General features: G+C 43.3%; 1 long non-coding RNA gene across 4 annotated transcripts in view; it reads right to left on the bottom strand.

Annotated features, from left to right (window-relative positions):
* Positions 1-253: 253 nt before the first annotated feature.
* The window catches only part of LOC308584234, a 47,615-nt gene continuing 23,723 nt past the window's right edge, over positions 254-24,145 (bottom strand). For 2 of the 4 annotated variants that reach the window (XR_014006680.1, XR_014006683.1), the window contains exons 3-7: positions 13,429-13,577; positions 12,764-12,869; positions 11,761-11,840; positions 3,189-3,239; positions 254-535 (exon numbers count right to left, since the gene is read on the bottom strand). This is a non-coding gene — a long non-coding RNA (uncharacterized lncRNA). The remainder of the gene's footprint in view (positions 536-3,188; positions 3,240-11,760; positions 11,841-12,763; positions 12,870-13,428; positions 13,578-24,145) is intronic. The other 2 variants (XR_014006681.1, XR_014006682.1) reach the window with 2 other exon arrangements.

Raw genomic sequence — 24,145 nt, 5'->3', positions numbered from 1 at the left:
AAAGGCATTGAACACAACTGGCTTTAAAAAAATGTAATTCGTATGGGTGCTCCTGTATCAGGATAAATGGTAATTCTTCCATTGGAGCAAAAGTCAGTTTGTGGGGAAGAAGATCCATTGCGGTGCAAGGGAGAAAGGGTTTAATGCCTCTTCCTGTGTGCTATGCCACACACTATTTCTGTATTCGATTTTTTAAAAAATCTGTTCAGTACCACAAGATCTGCTTATGGTCACTGATTATTATTTTTTAAAAAAAAGAGGGAGCAGCAATGGGTACCAGCCATGATAACCAAATGGAACTGCCAAGTTCAAAGTTCTGTGTACTTCTGAAGAACAGATGCTGGTGACAAACAACAAGGGAGGGAAAGTTGCCTTCAGGTCCTGCTTTCAGAGGCGTCCAGCTTGATCATGTTTAAAACAGAATGCTGGATTGTATGGCATTTGGTCCAGTCCAGGGGAGGTCTTCTTATTTCTTGCAAATCCCACTTGCTCCCAAGGAATATCCTGACTCACCATTTGCCTCCAAGTGAAGTCTCTGGAGAAAATAAAAAAAGGTATGCACTTGGTATTCAGGATACAGAGCGCTGCAAAACTCAACTCTATGGCACATTCTGGAAAAGTGAATGCAAATCAGACATTTGCCTTTCATTTGACGAACACCCAGCCTCCCCCGGATAGTTCTGAGTGGAGTGATTGATTGAATGATTACTTTATAATGATACTTTATAAGCTGTGCCTGTTAATATAGCAGTTTGTTTATAACAGGCACTTATATATAATGTTGTAAATACATAATGCATCAAGAATGATTGAGCTCTGTCTGAAATGCAGCGAGAAACAATACGGTGTCGTGGCACTTCGGGGTATTTTCATTTAGGGTATACTGGAACGCAGTAAGGAACAACAGGACACTGCGGCAGAGAGGTGTGTTCAGTTGGCTAGGCATGTAGCGAGAAGCGTTAGAGTGCTGTGGTAGACATCTCTGTCTGCTTTGGCCTAGTATGGACTCTGGAATGTAGTCAGGATCAGCACTATCCTGTTGTGAGTCTTTCCAGGACAGAGTAAGAAACAATGGAATGCTGTAGCATGCAGGTATGTTCTCTTTGTTAAGTATGCAAACTGCCTGGCATGCAGTAATAAACAACACAGTGCTATAATATGCTGGTCTGCTCATTTGACAGAGTGCAAATTCTTGAATATGCAAATTCTTGAATACATGAGGATGTGTTTCTTAGTCTAATTAAATAACTTGGTTGGATTGTTACTGCAGTGATCAGTGCCTTGGCCATCCAACTCAGTATTATCTAGCTCCACTAATGGGCAGGATTGCTTTTTTAAAAATTAAAGGTAAAGGGACCCCTGACCGTTAGGTCCAGTCGTGCCTGACTCTGGGGTTGCGGCGCTCATCTCGCTTTATTGGCCGAGGGAGCCAGCGTACAGCTTCCGGGTCCTGTGGCCAGCATGACTAAGCCACTTCTGGCAAACCCGAGCAGCGCATGGAAACACTGTTTACCTTCCCGCCGGAGCGGTACCTATTTATCTACTTGCACTTTGATGTGCTTTCGAACTGCTAGGTTGGCAGGAGCAGGGACCGAGTAATGGGAGCTCACCCCATTGCAGGGATTCGAACCGCCGACCTTCTGATCGGCAAGTCCTAGGCTCTGTGGTTTAACCCACAGCGCCACCCGCGTCCCATATACGTTTCTTAGTCTACTTAAATAACTTGGTTGGATTGATACTGCAGTGCACAGTGCCTTGGCCATCTAACTCAGTATTATCTAGCTCCACTAACAGGCAGGATTCCTTTTTTTAAATTACTTTTTATTAATGTTTTACCTCCACCTTTTTAAATGTTTCATTAATAACAACCCACATTAATACAATACCAAACCATGCCAAATCTTAATACAACCAAAAGAGCCAATTAAACAATTCCAAACTAAACATTTTTGGACTCTCCAGGACTTCTGTCCCTCAGTCCTATCTGGGGATGCCAGGGATTGAACGTGGAACCTTCTGCACACAAAGAAAATGCTCTTCCAATCAGCTATGGGCATTCTCCATGTGGCACGGTGCAAGGAGAATGCCACTGTAGACAGTGGTGCAGTGGTAAATTGCAAAGTGCAGGAGCCCATCATGACAGCCATCATAGCTACGCCCACAAGGAGAGTCCAAAAATATAGGCAGCTTGGTTTATTATGTACTCACACACAGAGAGAGAGATAGGGCATCAATACATAGCATAATACCCAATATATTAAGATCAGCAGAAAATCATGGAACAGTGAGCTGGGAGCTGGGAAAGGGTGGTGTAGTGGTTAGCCTGCTGTGACTGATCAGCATTTTGAGAGTCAAATCACTGCAAATAGGTTGCCTGGCTTCTCTTCAGATCCATTTCAGACTGCCATCTTTTTGCAACAAAACCACAGGGATGAAGTAAGAACTCCATCAAAAAAAGGGAACTAAGTATGCAACCTGCTTTTTGGATTTTCCACTGTGCTAAGCTATCAGAAGCAAGAGAGAACTTGGAAGGCTCATTAGCACTGCATTCATCTGCCAGAGCAAGGAAGATCCATCAATAACCCTGGCATTTTGGCACATGAGGCCATCACCCCTGCTCTGAAAATAGTCTCGGAGCAGCACTTCCTTGCATTCCACTTCCACTAAATCGCTGGTAGTAGACAGACATTCATTTGGCTAAGCTGCTGTTTTAATTGGGGTGGCTGAGCAAGGGGTCACAAGGAATAACTGCTACCTGTTCCATCTCATGTGGAGTTCAAGATGAAGTTCATTTCAAACTAAAATGTACATGTCACCATAAATCCCAGATAGTTATGTGTACACACACACACACACACACACATTGTGCTTCTTGCAATGTTGTTGCCAGATGTTATCTTTGCTGATAATGGAGCCAGTTAAGACTAGAAAGAGCTATTTTGCTTGCTATATTAGCACTTCCACTTTAGAATAATCCCTCTAGCATGATTCCGTAGTATTTACAATTTTTGTAAGTACCGATTATATTTTCAAAGTCAAAGTGGAATAAAATTAGTGCATTGTAGACAGTCATTGTGCTTTCTTTAGTAGTCAGCCTTACACGTATTTGAATAATGCTTTATGAATGTAATTTGAAAGGTAAGAGCTTGATTCCTCCCCCCCCCTTTTAAAATAAAAAATACACTTACATGGGCAGTGTGAGCTCTTGCTGAGGATCTTTGGTGCATGGCTATTGTGTCCTTGGAGAGTTAATAAAGAAAAACTTGGTTACGTAAGTTCACAGTGGCATGTGGGTGGCATTCAGGTAAATCAGTATTTATTCGCATTCTTCCAGTAGCCAAGGGGGGGAAACCCCTATTTTGATCATGCCACTTACACAGCCAGTTTCAACTTGAGAAAATGAACAGTATAAATATCTCATTCACAAATGTCAAAAAAAATAAGGGAGAGGCTTTATTTTTGGCCATCACCAGCAACTGATTTTTATGAAGGGGCATTTCAAAGGACTTCGTTCTCCATCTGCGATATATGAATAGCTGTCCACAGAAATGATTTAGGAGCATGGGAAACGGTGCTATACCAGAACACCATGCATTTAAAGCATATAATACCACTGTAAACGCTCCCCCAACTCCAAGAATTCTGGGAGCTACAGTTTGTTAATGTTGTCGACAGGGCTTTTTTTCAGCCGGAACTCACCGGAACTGAGTTCCAGCACCTCTCAGGTGGGCGCCATTGCTATTCTAAGCGAACAAGGGAGGTGTTCATGGTCAGTTCTGGCACCTCTTTCTCTAGAAAAATGGCACTGGTTGTCAAAGACCCCTACTCCCCTTACAGAACTACAATTTCCCAAGTTGTTTAATAATCATCCTTCTCCACAGGGAATTCTGTTTTTGTTTTTAAAAAAATAATATTTATTACTTTTCCAACAATTTAAACACTACAAAAAAGAAAAAAAACAATACAATACCAAAACACTACATAACACTTAACACATTAAACTAACAAAACAAAACAAAAAACACATCAAACAACATCGAACAACATCAAATCAACATCAAACAATTTCAATATCTTATCTTTCATTCACTTATTTCAACGACCTCCTCACACCTCCCTTTTTGTATTCCACTTCTGTTAATTGTTTCAGCAATTCCTTTCCATCTTCCTCTGTTTTCTATCCTATAATTATCTTAACACATTCTAACCTTATTTTTTCCTTTAATACTCTATTAATTTTATACCTAGTTCCTTATAACATTTCTACTAAAGCCATATAACCCAGGGAATTCTGGGAACTGCAGCTCCTTGAGGGAAATAGGGAGTCTCCTAACAACTCTTGGTATCCTTAGCAAACTACAGCTCCCAGAATCCTTTGGGTGAAGCCAAGTCTGTTTAAAGTGTAACATAGTGCTTTAAACGTATGGTGTGAATGTGGTCTCTGACCAGCAGCTGAGGTCTTTGAACCTGTCTACCTGTTACCTGATGTTTTAAACAGGTGAATGAACCTGGGGCCTTCTGCATGCACGATACGTGAGCCATGGTTTCTCCACATTTGGTAGCAAATGACTTTCCAAATAGGTGCCTTATAAAGTACCCATGACCAATGTCAATAGATTACTCTTTGGCAGCTGAAATACATCTCTGACACTCTTCCCCTCCTCCCCAACCACCACCTCCAATATTATGATGCTGTGGAGCAGGGGGTGGAATTAACAAGCAATGTCATCACTCCTTGTAGATAAACACATGCGTAGAGTGTCAGGCATAAGTAGGAGATTACAGAACGCATCTTCCTAAGTGCCACTTATAAATACAACACGTGTAGCTTGCGGAAAAATGTCATCTAAAGAGAAAAGCAAGACTTTGCAACCACGGTGGATTATATCATTAGCCAAACTGGAAAGTAATCGCTGCTTGTGGCTGCCAGAATATGTCACTATCCTGGAGTCTGCTGCTTCCTGAGCAGAAAAACAAATCACCAAGTTTAAATTAATACACCAAAGAGCAAGTGGTAAGCTCTATAAAAGGGATATGTAAATTAGAAATAGCAAGTGTGTGGGAGAATATGGGAGCAGAACATGGCTTAGGAATGCCAAAGCAAACTCGCAAGATGTGACAGACAAAAACCTATTTGCAAATGCTTATTTGCATTTATTTATTTTCTGTTTAAACCTGTATCATAAAGACAGAAGGGATCTGCTGGTGCTGTGGGCCTCTCACAGACCTCTAGTCGATCAGTGTGAGAACAAGATGCTAGATGGCATCTAAAACTAGCTAAGTTATTTTGGCAATACAATGATAAAGAAACAGTGATGTGCTGTCCTTTCATGACACCACACAACAATTGCCTGAGACAGCCACCTCAGTCTGCCTAAAGATACAGTCATACCTCTTGTTATGTTCAGTTCAGGTTACGTCTTTTCAGGTTGCATCCTGCGGCGACCCGGAAGTACCGGAAAGGGTTATTTCCGGGTTTCGTCGCTCGCGCATGCGCAGACGAGCAAAATGATGTAACGCGCATGCGCAGAAGCGGCGAATCACAACCCGCGCGTGCGCAGACGTGGGTTGCATTCCTTTCAGGTTGTGAACGGGGCTCAGGAATGGATCCTGTCTGCAACCAGAGGCCAGTTCAGATAAGCTATTTCATGCCAACTTTTACCAGCTGAAAGCAAAAACAAACCAACAATGGCAATGTATGGACTCCATTATTTTTCTGGCTCATTTCAGAAATCTATATTGCCATTGTGCAAATCTATTCTGTTGACACTCTTTCATAAAGTCCCAATGAATCGTACCAACAAAATGAACTTGCTCTTCTTCAAAAGTGAAGCATGCACTGGGTCTCACTTTGTTTTAAATGCATTATATATACTCAAAGTAGAACCATACTTGTGCAGAAAGTAGAGAGAGAGAGAGAGACTTGACGGCTTTATGTTTGATTCACAATCGAAACCACAGTAGACGTCACAGGAGGTTTAAGACCAAGCACACACACATATACTTAGTGCACTTGATTACAGATCAGCAGGGAATAAACAAAAACACCCCCTTTTTGTTATATTAAAATCATACTTTTGTTCCCATGTTAGATGCTCATAACACCACTCTCTCAGAAATGGAACAAGCAGCACGAAGTCGTTGCAGCTGCAAACAAATATCTCATTTACCATTTTCATTTAAATGTATTCTGGAAGGAAATGGTAAGGAGGGTAGCACACTCATTCTTCAAATGAGAAGACGTTTTAGGGGGAGAAAAAACAACAACCCAGAGTCCTTAGGAAGTCTGTCGTAATATGCATAATCCTGAATAATACACAACAATTGGGGAGGGGGAGAGATGAAGAAGATTTGCAGCCACCTCACCAAACACTCAGGATGCAGGAGAAAATCAGCACCTGCCTAGAGGGTGAGGGTGAGCCTGGAAAGCAAGTCCTATTACGAATGGTTGAAAGAGATGGAGAAAAGAAGATTAAGGAGAAACACAACAGTAGCCTTCAAACATCGGAAGGGCTGCCACATAGAACATAGACTGTGTGCGCACCAGCACATTAAAAGCACACTTCTCCAAAGAACCCTGGGAACTATAGTTAACTCTGCAACAGAGATACAATTCCCAGGACCTTTAACAAACCACAATTCCCAGGATTCTTTGGGGGAAGTCACATGATTTAAATGCATGGTGCACACACAACTTTGTGTGTTCTTCCAGGGCTGGAAATAATGGGTAAGAGTAGCAAGGAAGCAGATTTTGGCTAAAAGCATTAGCAAAAACTTCTGGTGGACAGCAGAGCAGGTTGTAAAGCACTCCTGCACTGGAGGGTTTTAAGCAGAGGGTGGATGGTCACCTGCCAGGAATGCTTGAGTTACATCTTGCATTTATGTCATACAGTGAACAAGGGAGGTAAACTAGATGTAAAATTCTACAAGAGGAGAATTGGAAAGAGGAGCCAAAGGACAGAGGAGGGGGGGTTATGAAGCACCAAGTAGACATTATAATGTATGTGTATGAAGAGATAATTCATAGTTATTAGACATGGGCATTATCAGGTGATGAGTTTATCGTTTAATATGTTGCCCCCCAATGCCAGTTATCCCACTACTGCAATCTGTGGTGACTGATATCTGATAGCCATTTCACACAACCAAGCCAATACAGTGGGACCTTGGGTTAAGAACTTAATTCGTTCTGGAGGTCCATTCTTAACCTGAAATTGTTCTTAACCTGAGGCAACACTTTGGCTAATTGGGGCCTCCTGCTGCTGCCGCGCCATTGGAGCACAATTTCTGTTCTCATCCTGAAGCAAAGTTCTTAACCTGAGGTACCATTTCTGGGTTAGTGGAGCCTGTAACCTAAAGTGTCTGTAACCTGAAGCATCTGTAACCCTAGATACCACTGTATATGATAGTTTACAGTGATCACATGAGATACACACTTTATCAGCAGAAGTGATTTGGAAAACATCTCTAAACTTAGGGATGTTGATGATGAAGAAGAATTTCATTTATTAATTGCTTCCCACTAGGCACCCTGAAGTGATTTACAAGATAATAAAAACATATATAAGATAGTTACATAATACAGATGGAGACCACACTTATATTGGGTTGGTGGGGTTTTTTTAATACATTGGTCCCCTCAATCACAAGGGAGCATCAGGATAATCAGAGGTTGCAGTTTTGGACTGTGCAAATCTTTAACTAAACCTTGCCCCGATTGTGCAGCACACAGTTGTGCCCACTCTCCAACTTTGCACCCTGTGACCGTTCAACCAAAAACACCAGTAGTATGGGCCTAAGGTTGCAAACATGAATACATAGTGGGGCCATATGGTCACTGAGGTTTGTTCCAATAGCTGTTGATCACCTGAAGGTAGTCTCTCTTTTTCATGATGTTTGCCCAGAGGGGCGAGAATACCAGGAGGACTCTGCAACAGACAATTGTGTATCTCTGTGAGGGTTTCTGGTCTTCTAGACAAGGGGCTACCCTGAATGTATTTTGTTGCTGGAAATGAGGGGATATCAGGATCAGTCCTGGTGGATCAGAGGAAAAGCTAATCTAGTCCAGCATTCTGTTCTTACAGTGGCCAATGAGAGAGAGAGAAACTTAAAAACATGGTGGATGGGTGAATAGAAAGAAAGAGGGAGTTAGAGTGTAGCCAAGTGGTTGGAGTATTGGCAGAGTGTTGGACTTTGAGAATGGAGAGCAGGATTAAAATTCCTGTACATAGCATGATGTTCCATGGGTGACATTAGGCAGCCTAATTCTGGTCACATTCCACATCATACATTTAAAACACATTAAAAGCAGTCAGTGTAGACAACACAAAGATGAATGGACCAATGGGCTCCCATGGTATGAGGCACCTTTCCACGATCTTTATTATTATTATTATTATTATTATTATTATTATTATTATTATTATTATTTTCTTTTAGGATATGCTCATTAGGGAATATGGTAAAAGATAGTGACTGATCACCTCATGTGCCCCTGAAGTTGGCTCTAGAAGGTGGGGTTAGGAGAACCCCCAGAACAGCATATGGGGGAGAAGAGAGGGGAGATTGTTCTGTCTGGTAAGCCAAAATGCATGTCCAGATGGAATGATCGCCTTGGTGTGACACTGAATTCCTCCCTTGGTCTTTCTGTATTCCTAGATACGTTCTCCTGTGAGCTACCCATGCCAACCTAGCAGTTCGAAAGCATGTCAAAGTGCAAGTAGATAAATAGGTACCGTTCCGGCGGGAAGGTAAACGGCGTTTCCGTGCTCTGCTCTGGTTTGCCAGAAGCGGCTTAATCATGCTGGCCACATGACCCAGAAGCTGTAGGCTGGCTCCCTCGGCCATTAAAGCGAGATGAGCGCCGCAACCCTAGAGTCGGTTATGACTGGACTTAATGGTCAGGGGTCCCTTTACCTTTATGTATAACTCATATAACAGTGCAGACCAGCTTCCTACATATAAACTCAAGCTAGATTTCTGTTATATACGCATTCATATACTGTACGTATATATTATAATTTGCAGCTATATGAGGGTTATTTAGAAACAACAACAACCTGTATTCTTTCTACCCTAGCTAACAAGTTTGTATTTCTGCAAACAAATCCCAACCTGAAAGCAACTGTGCAGGAAGGCAATTGCTGCAAACACGCCACGTAATGAGAAATTCCCATTTCCTGCATTACGGCGTTAGGCGAGTTGTGTGATATTGCCATTACACTTTGTCGATATTAGGAGAGGGGCCATATTTTAAAAACGTACGCAGGAGTGGAGCACACAAATGGCTGTTTGGTCTCTCCCCCTCCCCCGCCACCCAGGAAATCGGGAAGTGGCATTCCGGAGCTACGATGCGGCTGCGATATCTTACAAGTCAATTTGTTCGTCTCATTTTCAGATGATGCAGCTATTTATCTCACATGACTAGGCCTATAGCGAGGTCCCTAAAGAGGAGGCACGCCACTTCACCGACGGCAGCGACAAAAAGGTCAGGTTGTTGGACAGGTCCCTGAAAAAACCATCTCCCTTGTCTTGCAACTTTTCCCTCCCCTGATCTACTGGACATGTCCAAACTGAAAAGGTCTAGTTTACCTAAGGGACCAGCACCTCCCCCCCCCCCAGCCCCATTTTTATATTGCTGTGGGGTTAATAGCTATGTCGTGTGGGGTCAGGGAAGACATCTGTGTCTCAGATAATATGCTTACGGTGATTACCACACATAATTGACTGACCTTCCCTCATTCTTCGCTGGCTGCAGGCCATGCCTGATAGGAGGAGATGCTCTGGAGGAGTTTATTTTCCATCACACACAATTGTGCTGCTGAGCAAATATTTTAGCAAGCTTTGAATGCATCACCTCTCAGGCTCTGGGCTTGACAGTTAAAATATGAAGGCTGCGGCCAACTTAATAATATTAGATTTTAAATCAGCTTGCAGAAGGGAGGGAAAACATGAGCAAATCCTACTTAAAGTACATTTTTAGATACACCTAAATAAGTGCTGAACTCTGGCAGTGGGGTTTTTTTTGGAGTGGGTGGGTAGGGGGGAGAATCTATCTGCCTTGGGTTTCTTTCCTAGCTTCAACCCGCCTTGCCTCAAAGCGTCCGGGAAGAGCTGTATCAAAAGACAGCAGGGGGAAAACTGCAAATAAACCAAATCTGGGAGATGCTGAACCGCAGGTGGTACAAATATGGCAAATGCTGTGTTTGTGCAGCTGCACGTTTAAAGTATACCTAAGAGCATCAGGGGAAAGGGGAATGGCTGCAGGAGCAGATTTTAATCTCAGAAGACGTGTGCAAAAAAAGGGGGGGAGACTTTCTGCCAAGTTCACCTGACACCTAAGCAACAGTTTGATGCCCTCTCAAAGCATTTCACAGCATCTTCAATCTGTTGTTGTTGCTGTTTAGTCGTTTAGTCGTGTCCGACTCTTTGTGACCCCATGGACCAGAGCACACCAGGCACTCCTGTCTTCCACTGCCTCCTGCAGTTTGGTCAAACTCAGGCTGGTAGCTTCAAGAACACTATCCAACCATCTCATCCTTTGTCGTCCCCTTCTCCTTGTGCCCTCCATCTTTCCCAACATCAGGGTCTTTTCCAGGGAGTCTTCTCTTCTCATGAGGTGGCCAAAGTATTGGAGCCTCAGCTTCAGGATCTGTCCTTCCAGTGAGCACTGAGGGCTGATTTCCTTCAGAATGGATAGGTTTGATCTTCTTGCAGTCCATGGGACTCTCAAGAGTCTCCTCCAGCACCATAATTCAAAAGCATCAATTCTTCAATAGATCTTCAATCTATTGTTTACCTAAAACCCAAGATATTATCATGTGCAAGGGTGCATTCAGACTTGGGGATTATTTCATTAGTTTTCCTGGTTAGAATGCCTGTATTTCTATCCCAAGGTTTCTAACATTTCTTTCATACTGTTCCTTTTAACCTGTTGCATAATGGAGCTGTGGGTATTAAAAAATTGAAATATGTTGTGCTACATTTAATTCAGTCCCATGGACGTGGTGTGGCGCAATAGCAGATGCCATTGGACATGTCATCACTCATTATGAACATGGGTGCTGCGTCTGTTCCCCCATGGTGAGAACAAAGTGCATGCCAGAAGATCACCCCAAATTTCATCCTGCAGTTTTCCATCTTATATGTGTGTGTTTTTTCTAGATGCAATTAACATGGGAATGGGCGTCAGACTTCCACTAGATTCCACTAGATTTCCAGAAGTAGCTTTTACATCATATGAAAGATCACATTAAAAAAAAAGAAAGTTATCAGGTAAGGAAATGTTAGGAAAATGGAATTAAGTGCTGTCTGAATGCAGCCCAAGACAAGAAACACAATTGATTAAAAAGACACAGCTGGAACAGCTCCACTTCAGTTTTATCATTGGGCCCCAGCACAGTAGTGTTGGTCTCTAGAGAGGGATCTCTTTGTCCTTTTCCAAAAAAGCTGAAGAAAGATAACCAGATGATGCTCCCTTCAAAAAATCTTCTGCAGACAATGTGCCACTACTAAGAAGACCCTGAACTTGATAGCCAGCCACTGGCAAAGGCACCTGTAATGTGGATTCGATTGATAATTAGCCAGAGCAGAGGGAAGAATATAGAAGGAAACCTTGAATGTTCCTCCACCAGTGACTTCAGGGCCAGTGGAATATGAAGATGGGCCACAACTACAGCAGGGCTGGCCAACCACATTTGGAAGTTAATACAGATTACTTCAGAGATGATCCCTGTAAGACCAGAGTTTAAAATTACCCACCTGCAACACTACCAGTATACCAAGTTTGCTTATTAAAACAGCAACAGATAGATGGCAAGTGTGTTTCTGCTTCAAGAGAACTGAAAGAGAGGACACATTTTAAGGAAAATTTCTGTTGACTTGGAAAATTGGAGGTCCTTTTTGGTGTGTGTTTTTTTTTGGGGGGGGAGGTTCAAAAGAACATGAATCTTCACAGCAGACACATTACCATTGCGGATAATCCCAGTCTTGTGTCACATTGAACTGAGGTGGGCAATGAAACTGTCACGGCAGAGCAAAACAAAGAATATTGCCCTGCAACATGCCGTTGGAAGAACTAGGTCAACACTCCCATTCTTGCCATGCTTTTTCATTGCTTACCCTCACACCACAGTGCAGAAAAATGGGAAATTTATTCCCCACATCAATAAATTATCCTTTGTGTTGCACTGCCGTGTGAAAACAGGCAATGGAACTGTCACAAGGCAAAGCTGGAAATCTGATTGGCACCCTGCCGCTCTGACATCACCACAGTGAACCCTGACTGGCTGGGATCATGCAGTGGTTGAGAAAGTTGGCCTAATAATAGGGGAGGAAATATCACTGAAGGAGCAACACAACACACTGGGGACAAGCTTGGGGAAACGTTAAAAGGCTAGGAGGGTTTTCAACACCCACAAGAGCAAACCTTACCCCCTCAAAAAGTGTTTGGAGCGCATACTTGGTGCAGCTCTAGTTCTTACCCCTACAACTCCACTCTTCAATCTCTCCTTCAGTTAGTGATCCTGCTACCTCTTCCACACTCCTCCATAGTGTTGAGGGACCCACCAGAACACTATAGTACTGTATTTTTTGCTCCATAAGATGCACCTAGTTTTTAGAGGAGGAAAGCCCCGTTTTTGGGGGATCAGCTCGCAGCTTCTTTTGCAAAAGGGAAAAGCCCCTTTTTTGAGGATCAGCTCAAAGTTGTTGAGCTTACTTTGCAAATGGAAAAAAAATCCTGTTTTTATGGGGTTCAACTCACAGTTCTGCAGCTTCTTTAGGAAAGGAAAGAGAGCCGTTTCTACAGTTTCCAGACAGATAATCTAATAAGCCAGTCACATGTCGCTGGGGAAACAAACAGCCTCTGTCTGCAGAAGAAGAAGAAGAAGAGTTTGGATTTGATATCCCGCCTTTCACTCCCCTTCAGGAGTCTCAAAGCAGCTAACATTCTCCTTTCCCTTCCTCCCCCACAACAAACACTCTGTAAGGTGAGTGGGGCTGAGAGACTTCAAAGAAGTGTGACTGGCCCAAGGTCACCCAGCAGCTGCGTGTGGAGGAGCGGAGACGCGAACCCGGTTCCCCAGATTACGAGTCTACCGCTCTTAACCACTACACACAGAAAGAACATTCAGCAATGGAGGCCTGGGCAAGGGGGCGGAAAGGGAGCCAGCGATCAACCACACATTCGCTCCATAAGACGCACAGACATCTCCACTTACTTTTTAGGAGGAAAAAAGTGTGTCTTATGGAGCGAAAAATACGGTAGGTGTTGCGGGATCTACCAAAATACCAGTGGAGGAAGCTGCAATGGGCAGAGGCAATCAGCAAAGTTGCCTCCCTCCACAACAGGAAGTTTCTGCTGGGTATAAAGCCTTCAATGGAAGGAGTCCTTCTATACACAGAAAGTGAAGTCTGGATACAACTCACCTTGATATATGTTACTGAAGGCTTCATGAACTAAGGGATGTTCTTTCAAATAGAAGAAGAACAGGTTTCTTGCTCCTTCTACAACTTGCTGAGTTGTAGAAAATATTGAATGATCTCGCCATTTCAAGTTCTGATCTTGTAGAAGAGCCCTGGAATCAGGCCGGGAGCCTTACATAAGCCATCTTGGACACCGAATAATGGAAAAGGATGGTATGAATGTTATAAATACATTTAAGAAGAACAGGGTGGATTGCTACTTTGACCATAAACATGGCAAGATGCCTTATATTGAGTAAGGCCATTGGTCCATCTAATCCAGTATTGCCTACGCTGACTGGCAGCACGTCTCCAGATAATTTTTTTCTGCCCCACCTGGGGAACTTCTGCATGTGGTTTCATAATTTGTTGGAAGCTGCCCAGACAGTAAAACAACCGTAAAAGTGCGAAGAAATGTATGCATAGATGTGTGTTCTCCCTGCACGGAATCTGCAAGTGGCTGGGCCCATATCGTGGTAAAGGTACCCCTGCCCGAAGGCCAGTCGTGTCCAACTCTAGGGTTGTGCGCCCATCTCACTTAAGAGGCCGGGGGCCAGCGCTGTCCGGAGACACTTCCAGGTCACGTGGCCAGCGTGACAAAGCTGCTCTGGCGAGCCGGCACCAGCGCAGCACACGGAAACGCCGTTTACCTTCCAGCTATAAAGCGGTACCTATTTATCTACTTGCACTTAGGGGTGCTTTCAAACTGCTAGGTGGGCAGGAGCTGGGACCGCAGACGGGAGCTCACCCTGCCGCGGGGATTCGAACCGCCAACCATGCAATCGGCAAGCCCTAGGCGCTGAGGATTTACCCACAGCGCCACCTGCGTCCCCGCCATATCGTGGTAAGATACTATAAATACACAGGACAACCATCAATCAATCAATTTCCTTTATTGGCATAGTAAGAGTACATCATATACATGGATCAGAACACAACATGGGTAACAAAACATAGTAGGAGGTACTTTAGGATAAAACTGTACAGACATTGTGAGGTACAAAAGTGGCTCTTAGGACTTATAGCAACGTAATTTCATGGCATCACTCAAAAATCTTGCCACATTCTCCACAATGTCCTTCTTACAATTATTCAGCAGATAGGGCACACTGGAAGAGTCAGTGCGATAGATCCCCTCCTTCAATAAGGGAGTCAAATACTTATACATTTTTGCATAAAGCGGGCAATGAAATAAAACGTGTGTGATGGATTCGACCTGTTTTGTGCCACAAGAGGCAGTCCCTTTCAGAATATGGGATTTTTGAGAATGTACCTTGCAAAACTGCAGACAGCAAAACATTAAATCTTGCGAGGGAAAGAACTCTGCATAAATGGGGATCGTAAACATCCTAGGTTCGAACAGGCCACAACTTTACTGATTACAGATGCAAGTAGATTTTGGCATAGGTATGTATCCTGAATCAACCAACTTGACTGCTGGCTGGCAGACTATTTTGCAGGATCAATCCTGGGTTAAGGAATTCCCTGTGAAGTACATCAAATAGGGGTGATCCATTCAGGGCTGCCACTTTTTTGGGGAGTGTTATGGCCATCAGCAGGGACGCGGGTGGCACTGTGGGTTAAACCACTGACTTGCTGATCAGAAGGTCGGCGGTTCGAATACCCGCAACAGGGTGAGCTCCCATTGCTCGGTCCCTGCTCCTGCCAACCTAGCAGTTCGAAAGCACGTCAAAGTGCAAGTAGATAAATAGGTACCGCTCCGGCGGGAAGGTAAATGGCATTTCCGTGCGCTGCTCTGGTTTGCCAGAAGCGGCTTAGTCATGCTGGCCACATGACCCAGAAGCTGTACGCCAGCTCCCTCGGCCAATAAAGTGAGATTAGCACCGCAACCCCAGAGTCGGTCACAACTGGACCTAATGGTCAGGGATCCCTTTACCTTTACCTATGGCCATCAGCTCCCAAATGGGCATCCGGATAGAAGCACCTCCCCCTGGACCTCTGTAACATGGCACCCCTGATTCCCCGAGGCGAGGGTAGGTGGCTTCCCAAACCCCTCTGTCACCTAGACTAAAGATCCAATCCAATGCCTTATCCGCCAACAAGTTGTAACAATTGCTATGAGGTTGGCAATACTCCCCATACAGGCCCAATTCATCTGCAGGCAAATTCCTCCCTGGCCCCAAATACGGCAACCAAATATTTCCATAGCAAGGGCATATTCAGAACCTGCCTGCTCCCCACCACTACACAGGGCGGGAGGATGGGGAATCCAGCTTTGTCTGAGCTAACGAGTCTTTATATGCCCAGTGAGAGGACCTGAGTGAAGACCAGGAGCTGAGGTTCTCCACAAAGCCAGGCCCACCCCCTGCTTGCTTCTGATAGGTCTGTTCAAACACAGCTTGCCTGTGATAGGTCCCCTTGAATACAAGCCTCCCAGCAACCTACATAACCAGAGGAGGATGGAGTGTTGGCTCCCAATGGTCCTGCAGGGCCAAAAGTTTGTCCCAGGCTAACACCATGGTCATAAAGGGACCCCTGACCATTAGGTCCAGTTGTGACTGACTCTGGGGTTGTGGCGCTCATCTCGCTTTATTGACCGAGGGAGCCGGCGTATAGCTTCCAGGTCATGTGGCCAGCATGACTAAGCCACTTCTGGCAAACTAGAGCAGCACACGGACCATGGTCATGCTGGGTCACAATTGCGGCTTACCATCATACAAAGGTATGATAATGATAATGATAACAACAACAACAACAACAACAACAATTTATTATTTATTATTTGTACCCCGCCCATCTGGCTGGGTTACCCAGCCACTCTGGGCGGCTTCCAACAAAGATTAAAAATACATTAATATGTCACACATTAAAATCTTTCCTGAGCAGGGCTGCCTTCAGATGTCTTCTAATTGTCAGGTAGATCTCTTTGACATCTGATGGGAGGGTGTTCCACAGGGCGGGGGCCACTATCGAGAAGGCCCCCTGTCTGGTTCCCTGTAACCTCACTTCTCACAGCGAAGGAACCACCTCTGGCGAGGCAGTCCATGGGCAGGTAGGGTCTCAGCCTGCGTACCAGGTGGAGCTGGTAGACAGCTGCCCTGGAGACAGAATTGACCTGCACCTCCATGGACAGCTGTGAGTCCCAAATGAGCATTCTTTGTGAGTAAGGAAGCAACATATGCCCAAGGGAGTGCTACAATTTCAGCAAACTGGATCAGGGCAATAGCTGCATGTTCAACTCCGGTGGGGGGCGGCGAGTCCCCCCCCCCCTTTTTTTTTTTTTTTTTTGCTTTCTCCCATTATTTCAGTGCTATGCAGGTAAAACATTTCCCAAATGGCTTCCGGGTCTGGTCATTTCATAGGTCAGCAATTAGCATTGTGTCTCCCACATCACAATATTTATTTTTTCCTTAATTGTGCAATGCAAATGCAGGGAATGAGTCCTGCATCCTCAAAAAGCCCAAAGGAAACATAGTCTATGACTCAACCCTAAGATCATGAACATTTTGTACTGTAGCTGCCACTTACAAAAAAATATATTAAAAAATCTGTCCGAAATTCGAACCCGTCATCTCTCAAACGTTTAAATATAATTCATTAAAAAGAGAAAGGGAGGGGAGGGAATCATGTAGCAACTGCATAACAAGAAGAGGGAAAATGTACACATTCAAAACATATGGGTGATCTTTAGAAAAATCTCAGCATCACTTCATAATTATATACTACAAGTTTTAATTAACTAAAGCTCTGAAAATCATAATGCCTTATTAAAATGCAATTAATCCTTTGATTAAAAAACAAAAAGCACAAGTATTTACAACAAAAACACAAGTAGAATAATTACAAATATCATGTACCCATTTCTTTTATTTGGGTGTCACTTATGATGTCTCACATTCCCTTCATTAATTCAAATACACACATTATCTCAAATCCACAGCCGATTGAGTGACAGTGGCCACCAAACACACAGCACTATATCCTATTGATTTCGGCAAATCCTGAACAATGCCATTTGCATGCTTGTTTCTGTAATAATAAAGATATGCCATTCAGAATTAAAGGACCGGCCAGACTAGTGGCAACTAATTGTGTTGTGTGTAATGAGTGCAATTTCAATTTGATATAACCCTCAGCTTTTCTTGCAGCACTCGCTAAGTACTTTCAAGTCTTTGTGGGGAAATAATTGATTTTTTTTGTGCTGTGGGCACAAGAAAATTATTATGATCTTTTGAATAATGCCAAAGAAAGGACCATGAATGATTTAAATTGGTATGTGAAGAAGGCTTCACTGTGGATTGCAGTTTGACTGACACCCTACTAATGTAGTATCTAGATTAGCAATTTTTAAGGAGGCAGCCAATGTAAAAACTGGTAAAACAGAAAAACATTGCTAACGGGGATTTTGATTTTGTTCTCCAGCAAGGGAGAACAATACGGTCATTTCATGCATGTCGGACAAGCACTACACCGTTTATTACATAAATGCCCTCGTTTTTGTCTTTATGCCATGTGAGTTGCAGGTTACATTTCAACTGATAAGTTTTACATTATATTAAAAAAAAATTCTAGATGCAATAGCTCAGTGCAAAGTTACCCCAGCAGCTGAAGCCTATTGGGCATGAGGGGCTGCTGTGGATATTTATAACATCTATTCCACTGTTCAGCTTAACCCCGAGAGAGAGAAAATAGGGAGAGCCCTTTTTGCCTAAAAGAAAATTATCTTCCCCTCCTTTCCGATATTGCTCACCTTCTCCTTATCACACATTCTTTGTCATATTATGTGGCAGAGATCTTCCAAGCCATCTCAAATCTGAGACAGCTGGCATTCTATCCTCAATATACTTTTACTTGAAATTAAGTCTCATTGATCTCTACTGAGTTTGGTTCCAAACCATTGTGTTTCAGATCACAGCCTATGTGCATGTGCCTGCGTGCTATCTGCCAGCCCAAAATCAGAAAATTATTAATTGCCCAGTTTTTAAAGCATTTAATTGATCAATTGATTAGGCTTAAATAAATTAACCCAAGAAATCACCTAACATTTAATAAACAAAAGCGACATTTATTGTATAAAGATAAGGTCATATTTAAAATTTCCTCCTTGTTCCTATAATACACCAAAGTCATTATTATTATTTTTTAAAAAAATATATAGTTCCTGAGCCTTCAGCCTTGGACCTCAAGATTTTAAAAATCCCCATTGGATTCGTCATGGAACAGCTCAACCCTATACATGCCTGCTCAAAAGTATGTTCCACTTACTTAAGTAAGTGGTTCCAGTTACAGATAGGTAGCCGTGGTGGTCTGCCATAGTCAAAATAAAAAAAATCCTTCCTGTAGCACCTTAAAGACCAACTAAGTTAGTTCTTGGTATAGGCTTTCGTGTGCATGCACACTTCTTCAGATGCATCCAGTAAGTGGATGCAGGATTACAGCCTTAAAAAAAAAGGCTGATTAATTCACCAGTTGATTAGAGTTGGTGGTGTCCATTGTAAACTTCTGCATTGATTTTAAGCAGATTCGCACAGAAGTAAATTTAATTCAAATTGATGGAACTTCCTTTTATGTGACTAGTATGGCTGGGAGTGAAATATCCCTTAATAATTGCACGCTCTCTCTCTCTCTCTCTCTCTCTCTCTCTCTCTCTCTGTGTGTGTGTGTGTGTGTGTGTGTGTGTGTGTTTGTGTGTTTAAATCACCCATCTGCACATAACCAAATATACACATTCTCCAAAATGTATCACCTACCTATAATCAAACATCAATAGGTAGGTTTGGATCAAATCTACATGTTCATCAATGGCTACTAACTAATTGCATCTACAGGACACAGGCTTCTTCTGTTTAGGCCTCTTGCTTCTTTTCTCCGAAATGCAGAACCTATTTTCTTAGGCAGCCCCATCGCCGCCAAATGTGTGCATCTCGTGAGAAGCAAACAAGCACATCTCTCCCCTGTTTTCAAATACAATTCCACCTTAAAATGCATACCTTCCAAACCTTATTCTTCAGAGGCGGGAATGTTGTTAATTTAGTTGGTCGTAACTAAATAGTTTCTAATCTGGAGCAGGAGTCTGCTGAGAATATTGGACAGTTTAAAGGTTAATCACCATCGCCTGGTTACACAAGTGAGGCAGAACTAATTCCTGCAAAGGCAAATGGCTTCCAGTTTTATCAGCAGCGCAGATTAGAAGTGTTAATATACAGAAGAGAATAGATGCTCAAGGGCCAGTTTTCCCCTTATCGGCAAACTTTGCAACAGAACTCGGCTACTGCACAACCTCTGCACTTTCTATAATAAGGCGACTCATTTTGCCTCTCGAGCAGAACTATCAAACAATCCTCCCCAAACCACTGCCACCAAAATCAGGGTATTACAGACCACAGCTAATTGGAAGATCACTATAATGAAGTAAAAAGATAAAATACTTTTGGCTGCAGGCCTAAAACGTGGATCAGCACAACATAGGAAGCTATCTGGCTATGTCACATTCAGAGAGATTTACATAAACAATAAACTCAAACCGACTGCCCCTGCAAATACATCTTTGTTTACAGCTAATGCAATCTAAAGCACTGGTTGTAGAAAAGAAGAAAGCAAGGCGGGGGGCGGGGGGGGGAGAGGGAAGGAGAGGGGAGAGGAGATGTATTTACATATTTCAAGTTATCAACAGATCCAGTAGCCACCGACCCAAACAGCCCGCAACCCTGGTTATTTTGAAATGTACTCCATGCAGAGAAAATGTGCTAAGATATGCAAATAGACACGCTATACAGTATTTAAATATGGGTGCTCTTCAACGTTCGCCTGTGTTTCCTTTGCCGGAGGAGAACGGGCACCTGCTCTTGCCTAAATGCAGCTCTTGGGCGGAGGAAAGCCAGGACAAGCAAGGAGGAGAAAGCGAGATCCATCAATATTGCAACCGCTATATTTCTCAAATAAAATTTATTGACAGGGGACTTGGTGGGTTTGATTGTTTGCTAAGGGAACGCTTTCCAAACGGCTGAAGACAATGAGAGGGCAGTGCATAGGAAAGAGTCAGATTAATGCAGAATGATAACAGTAATTCTGTCTCCGATGCTAATAGCTGCACTCTCTCCGCTCTTAAAGACCTGATCCAGTTTCTATTTACTGTCATGGTGACACCGGTCCCATATTCTAGCGTTCTTAGAGAAAAGCCAGAGGAGCTCAGAAAGGCATGCAGTTTGATTTATGAGGCAAGATGCATAGTTATAACTGCAACAGCAATAAACTGGTTGTTACGGTACTTGCCTGCCACATGTTGCCACCTATGAGCCACATCTCCCACAAGTCGTAAGCCAATGCATTGTAATGGCATGGGATTTTCGTGGAAGTGTTAACGAAAGGTGACAGAGAAAGCACACCGACAAACAAATTCTGCAGGGGAAATAAAAGGACAATTGGTATATGAAAACCTTAAAGAAGGCTTAGAGACAGAAGGGGCTCTTTGTGGAAGACAGGAAGGCGTATTGGGTTAGTCAAGAAGAGGGAGAACTTAGCAAGAACAAGGGAAATCTTTGTCTGAAACTCTGCTTTCCCTGCTAATAATGTCGAAATTTATATGCATCACATCACATCAGTGGCATAACATATGCATCACGGACATCTGTAATCTATTCCCATGATTCTTCCAACTCAAAAGATGGAGGTATTATGTACACCTGGTGCACATCTTATTGTACAGTGACAGATTTACATGGCCTCCCGTAACACCCTGCTTACAATATCTCTACATTTTTAGTAATGTGAATCAGCCACAATATTGGAGATTCTATTGATCTGTTTCCCACTTAAAGCAAAAGCTGCAAAGAGGGCACAAAACTGAAATCAGACAAGAGAGTGAGTCTGTAATTAAAAATACAATGAGTCACACAACTAATTCAAGTCCATTGATGCCAGTGGCTCTGCTCTGATTATGACTCAGGACAGCATTCAACTAAATAATTGTGCAAGTGCAAGGATTGTCACTACCACAATGGGGCATTCGCCCCTCTTGTCCCCGCCCCCGTGCACCCCGCGTGGTCTCCAAACCTGCTCCAGAAGGTTGGAGGAAAACCTAGAACAGTTGTGGTCATTGTGCTGGGAGAGGAGAGTGTCCAGTTGCACATAGAGAATTCTTGTGCTGATGTAACCTTAGCAATACACTGAATATCGTTCTCTGTTGGTCACAATGCAACGTTTCATCTCATGTTGAATCCTTGGACAGGGTTGACATTCTATGGAGCTTGCTGGCTTTTGGGAGGCCCCCGGTTGCCCCTTTCCGAGAGTCCGTAACATGTATGTTTCAGCGTTCAGCAGGCATTCGATGGAAATATTGACATGGGGCACTTCAACACGTAGAATCCCAAACAATGCAGGTGGTCTCTTGGAGCTAGTCCCTGTGATTACGAAGAGATGAACTTTGTGAGGATAATATGAACTGAGAAAATTTGGAAAACCAGGGGTTTGGGGAAATAGGGGGTTATCACCAGAGGTTGCATACAGATGAAATAATAAAGGGAGAAGGGGAAGCATGAGAACGGCACTGTGAACTTAAGACACACAAGAGTTGTAGCATAGCAGCAAACTGGTATATCAGCTAGCTCTAAGGAATGAGTGAATCTGTTGGTTTCTCATTTCTTTTCAGTCTTTAGTTCTCCCCAGAGACATCTGATTGGCCACTGTGGGAAACAGGACCCTGGGCTAGATGAGCATTTGGTTTTATCCAACAGGGCTCTCCTGTCTTAAGAACATAAGAGCCCCTTTGGAGCAACACTGCCTTGGGATGGAAGAAGCTCAACTGCCTCCCATCAAAATAGATGGTTAAATGTGCCTATGCATTTAATGTGTCTATTTTCTACTTTAAAAAAACCCACCAAAACAGTTATAGAGTTTATCAGGAGAAGAACCATGGTGAGTGAATGAACGGAAAGTTAACCTTGTCCTTCCAGCATGATGAATAGCCACCACACACCAATTTCCCAGCCTTTCTCCCCAGAAGAGAAGCTAGGAATATGTGGAGCTGACTCAACCACTGGCCAGACCTTCGCTGACTTGTAGCAGCTCTCCAGGTTTTCAGAAAGGAGTCTTCTCCTGCCCTATATGGAATTGAACCTGGCAGCTTTTTTTGCACACATAGTATGTGCACTAGCACAGAGATATCGTTCTTTCCCTGATGCCAATGGCAGTTTACTTCTCAGGGGACACAGCAGCTTGGAGGAAGGAGGTTGACCGATACCGTAGCACAGGGAGAAAGCGTGCAGATGTTTGCGCACTTTGAAATTATATACCTTGGGTGTGGGGACTAACGGGTGGACAGCAAAAGTGGATCCTGCAAGCCAGAATGGTTGCAGAGACTTGTACTTCCAAGGTTGCAAGGATGAACAACCACCTGGTCTGAAGATCTCACTGCCCCTTTCTGTATTTGAATATATAGCTCACCTGCCTATCTGTTAGGACACATGGACTGCTTATATTAATGTTTAAATTAGGACTGATGGATTATTCATATTGTTAATGTGAGCTGACATTGTTTCCTTCTCTCTCTCCCCCCACCCCCTGTTCTGTTATACTTGCAACCACAAGTATTTTAAAAACCACTGCTGGCAGGGAACAAGGCCATCTTGCAGGATCTTATGGCATGCGGATATATTTACATGAGTTTCCTAACTACATAATTACGAGATATTACTTAAATCTTAGATCAAATGCATCACGTATTGTCACACTATATCATATTATAAGAACACCCATAGTTATAATTTCTTCTCTCTTTTTTGGTACAGAATAAAAGACCACCAGTTTTGTTGAAAAATCTGGAGTGTTTGCATTCTTCCCTCTCAAAGCAATTTCTAAGTAGTGATTGCCATCCCATCCCACAGTTTCCTCACCTTCCTGATCGATTTTTGGAAGATTACTGCTTCTCCAGCTTTTTGCTACCATTATCAGAGCTGTTATCAACACATGTGATACCAAAGCCCTTTGCTCTTTCTTTATAATTTATCTACTGGCTAATGTGGCCTAACGGCATCACGATTGGATTCATTTGCAGTTTGTGCCTCTTGATCTCACTTATGGTGCTTCTGATGCCTTCCCAAAATAGCCTGCACAAATAGTGAGGAACCTTTGGGCCAGGATACTCCAAGTGTGTCTCAATCGACTCTCCTAACTCTCCACAAGCCACACCCCCTCCCCAGTCACGCCTTCAATTGGCCCTGCTTCACATCCTCTGTATTTTTGCTTGGCTGGGGTGTGTCCTTGAACTTTGATAAGGCCTCTTACCAAGAGTTGCCGGGGTGCCTAATAATAATAATAATAATAATTTTATTAGTTACACCCCACCCATCTGGGTGGGTTTCTCCAGCCACTCTGGGCAGCTCCCAGCATATATAAAACTTGAATAAAATAGGGGGGCAGGTAAGCCCCGTCACACATAATCAATCACATGATGTGGCATACATGAATGGCAATGCCCATGAACTTTGGGGGGGGGCTGGGGCCCTCAAATATTTTATTGGGGGAGCTGAAGAACCCTCAACCCCTAAGAGTCAGCTCCTATGCCTCTTGCTTGCCTGGAATGAGGATAGAGATCTGAGTTCACTGTTTTATGGCTTCTTATGAGCAGCTGCCCTTCATTATTTTAAGGATGAATTTGATGGTATCTCTTTTTACCCTTATTCTTGCCATCTTCTCAGACCCTCCAAGTGTCCCTATTTTCCAA

The sequence above is a fragment of the Podarcis bocagei genome, assembly GCF_964188305.1.
Source record: "Podarcis bocagei genome assembly, chromosome: 3".
In the NCBI taxonomy this organism is placed as follows: Eukaryota; Metazoa; Chordata; class Lepidosauria; order Squamata; family Lacertidae; genus Podarcis; species Podarcis bocagei.
The sequence above is the reverse complement of the archived record's forward strand: the minus strand, read 5'-3'. Positions and strand labels throughout refer to the sequence as shown.